Source organism: Vigna radiata, chromosome 1 (assembly GCF_000741045.1).
Source record: "Vigna radiata var. radiata cultivar VC1973A chromosome 1, Vradiata_ver6, whole genome shotgun sequence".
NCBI classification, from domain to species: Eukaryota; Viridiplantae; Streptophyta; class Magnoliopsida; order Fabales; family Fabaceae; genus Vigna; species Vigna radiata.
Genome location: NC_028351.1, coordinates 30,221,476 through 30,225,262, shown reverse-complemented (window position 1 = coordinate 30,225,262; position 3,787 = coordinate 30,221,476).

Below are 3,787 nucleotides of genomic sequence, written 5' to 3'. Positions count from 1 at the left end.
GCGAATGGTCGCACGTGTGCTTAAACCTTTTAAAATATTTTTATTATTTTTATATTTGAAAAAGTAGATAAATATTTAAGATGAAAAATATAAAGAATAAAAAATAAGAATAAAATAAAATAAATAGAAAAAGTAAACTCAATGAAAGGGAAAATAAATAAATAAAAATAAAATGATAAGATAAATTAATAAATAAAAGTTTAGAGGTACTTAAATGAGAAAATAGGGTGTGCAAATTAAATCTAATGCCAACAACTTAATGGGCCAAAGACCTAGNGAAAAGGGGTGCCAAACTCTTTATTAGAGTTTTCANAAGTTCCAATGGGCTCAAGGCCCAGCCAAAAAAAACGAAGGGGTGCTTAGGTGGGAAAGGAGGNGTGCGCGCAGAGAGTTGTTATTTGGCCCACCTCTGGCCCAGAGCATCTTCTGACCTAAAAACCTACAGGGTCAGGCTTCCTCTATCTCATTTTACCCAAAGCAGCTTCAAGAGACCTAGTCTCTTCTCCCCCAAACACCATGGAGCACCCAAACTCTCTCCCGTCAGCCACACGCCGACCNAACGCCGGCCACCGATCCTATCCCACCACCTCAAATCGNCGGCGGTCACCGCGCTGTGACGTTCTCACCACCNCTCTCTCTGTTCGACCTAGGGTTGGGTTTCTACTCAAATGCGNCGGCGCCTTCTCCGACAGCCANCGCGCCACCACTGTCGAGGTTCGTCTCGCATCATCACCGGCGACGCCAGCCCTCTTTCTTCCTCGAATTCAAACACACCATTGCCGTCAGAGAAGCTAAGCGTCGTCGCCACCNTCGACCACCGGTAGCAGCCGTGAGGATTGGTCTCCTTCCCGATTCGCCCTCCGATGGGTCTCTCAGTGTCGAGCGTGACAAAATAGAGTATTCTAGTGTCGTGTTGTGCTTAGCAATTTTGATATTATTGAGGGTTGCGTTATGGTTTGGGAAATGTTAGGTGATGAAAGTGACGACGATGGTTGAAGGAGGCGACTGACGATAGAGTTGATGGACAAAGAAGTTCATTGNTGATGCTTGGTCTAGCGATCGGAGAACTTCNCCGAGAAGAACCCGACAAGGTTTTNGTGATGCTCATAAGGTGTTCGATCATATGTCCAGCATNAGCATATATTCTTGATTCTTGGTGACAACTTTACTGCTATACGGAACATGGTTGGGCCGGTTTGGTGATGGTGAAGTAAGGTGAACAGAAACATGGAAGCTCATTATCTGGTCTGTAATTCAGAGTTCTTTGGTGGTTGATGGGTGGCTATGGGATAAGGTGAGTTGTTCCCAAAGACGAGCTCTGAACCTGTTGGCATAGGGGTTATGATCTTGTTTTTTCATTGTGTTTGCTACAGGTGGGGATGGAAGGCAAGATATTGCTTGAGAGGAACCTATGGTCTGCTTGAACANCTTCTGTTTCGGTTTTCCCATTTTTTCATTTTTCAGAGTATCTTTCTGGTATTGGAGACTTGATGTTGGGGGACATATGTTTATGTTCTATTGTGAATTATGCATAANGAATTTTGCAGGCATAAAAACTGCATTTTAGGCGCAGTTTTGGTTAACAGAGGATGTCACCAAGCAAACNAACACAACTTATGTACATTAATCACATATCATTCATTTATCTCTCAACACACATTCATTCGTGTACATATACATAGCAGAGGAGCATGCTTTCACCTGAGATAGGACCGAGAGCTTAGATAAAGGGACTTACCTTCGCAGCTTCAAATGAACTTCTTTTGGTTCTAGACTTCTATGGCTTTTCGATTGATCTTTCTCTTTCTTTCACGTACTTGCAGGAACAAGAAGAATGAAGGCTTATGGATGACCGTGAGGTTTTCTCTTGGTTATCAAACGGNGATGATAAGTGATAATGGTGGTTCCTCCCTGTTCTCTCCTTGTNAGGCTNATAATAAGGTGTTGAATTAATAATGTTCTCTACCCTCCTCCTTTTTTCACAGGCCAAGGTCAGGTGCCTAATCCGCTGCCATCTAGCCACCCCTACCAATTTTACTNTGCAATCCAGCCACCTATTACCTGCTATCATGGCCAGAGACGAACTTCCCACTTTTGGTAATCAGCCAAAGGATGTAGGTTAGTGTGCATGGGTGCTNAAAATATTTGCACTGCAAATGGAGGAGATAGCGTGCAAAACCGCAGAGTTGNCTTTTGTATATTTTTCTTTTTTGCGTTTAAGTTGGATCAATTAGCCAAAACCGTTCAAATTTNTTTTCCCTTTTGATGTCCGATTGCAGCCACTGTGTGAGCACAGACCCTTTTTTACGCTGCCACTGTATGGGATATGTTGTTGAGCGTTGCTCTGTGTTGCAGGNAAAAAAAGCAGACCTTTGCGATTTTTTTGTTTATTTTTCTTTCTTTTTCTCTTTTTTTTTTGTTTGCTTTTTTTTTTCTTTTTATTTTCCCTTTTTTAGATTTTTCTTTATTGTTTTACATAAAAATTTAAGTAAAAGAAGATAGAATAAAATTAAATAGTAAAAAGAAACTAATCTAAAAAAAAGAATAAAATAAAAATAGAAATAAAGATAAAAAAGAAAAAATGGAAATTAAATAAAATGACAANTTAAATAGTAAAAAGAAACTAATCTAAAAAAAAGAATAAAATAAAAATAGAAATAAAGATAAAAAAGAAAAAATGGAAATTAAATAAAATGACAATAAAAATAAAAAAAAATAAATAAAAAAAAATAAATAAAAATAAAATAAAATAAAATTAAAGTGATAAAAAGATAGTATTTAGTCATCCAGACGAAATTGAGTGTTGACACTCCTAAATTCCAATTTGTGATCTGTAGGCTCCCATAGAAATTTGGTGGGTGGCAAACTTGAAATTGGGTTAAGTTCTGTTAAAAACCCAGGTAAGGGAAGCTGGGTTCTAAGTTCTTGTTTGATAATTTATTTTATTTTGGTTTGATATTTAGGTAAAATTGTTAAAATCTGAATGCATGTATAAATTGGGTGAAAAGTTTCGTTATTTTTGAACTGAATGTAAGAGCGTATGTCTTGAAATTGATGTTTTATTGTATGTGTTTGGTATGAACTAATTTGTTATCAATTATGAATTGTATGACTCTGTGGATGATGTGGATTTCATTGTAGAGGTGTGAGAATTCTATTTCTGTAGCTTGTAAGTAAAATGGCTAAGTTAATTTTAGCGTTTGAGTTAAAAATAAGGAACTTAGGTAGTGAGTTTTAAAAGTAGAGGTCCAGGTCTGAAATAGGTACTTAGGACAGCTTAGGATAGTTAATTGTGACTTATAGGAGGTGTACAATTGATCTAAAACAACTTATAAATGGTAAATTTCGAATTGAGCCTCTAGGTAGATCAAATGAGTATTTTAGATCTAATTTCCTTGCATATCTCTTAGAGTTTTGAGTTAGGATGGTGTGTGAGACTTCAAACAAGTTAGATTCAACTTGTATTTCGAGTTAGGAGTGTCCAAAGTTCACCAAAAAGGCCTAAAACGAAACTTACAGGGTAGAGTTGCTCAATTATGCAGAAAAATGTGCATAATTCACGCTTGGGCACCCCTAAAGGGCGCTTAGGCGCCATTTTCTGCTGTCATGGTTGTTTTTGATAGTTTGTGGGGTTCCGGACGTCCGTTTTGGACGTTCTTTAGGTCGTTCTGGGGATTTTTGACCCTTCCGGAGCCATTGGTNAGGGTTTCCAAGCTATTTGAATTACTTAAGTATAGGTAATTATAGTTGATAAAGAAATTGGTATTAATAAATGATGTTTCTGTGA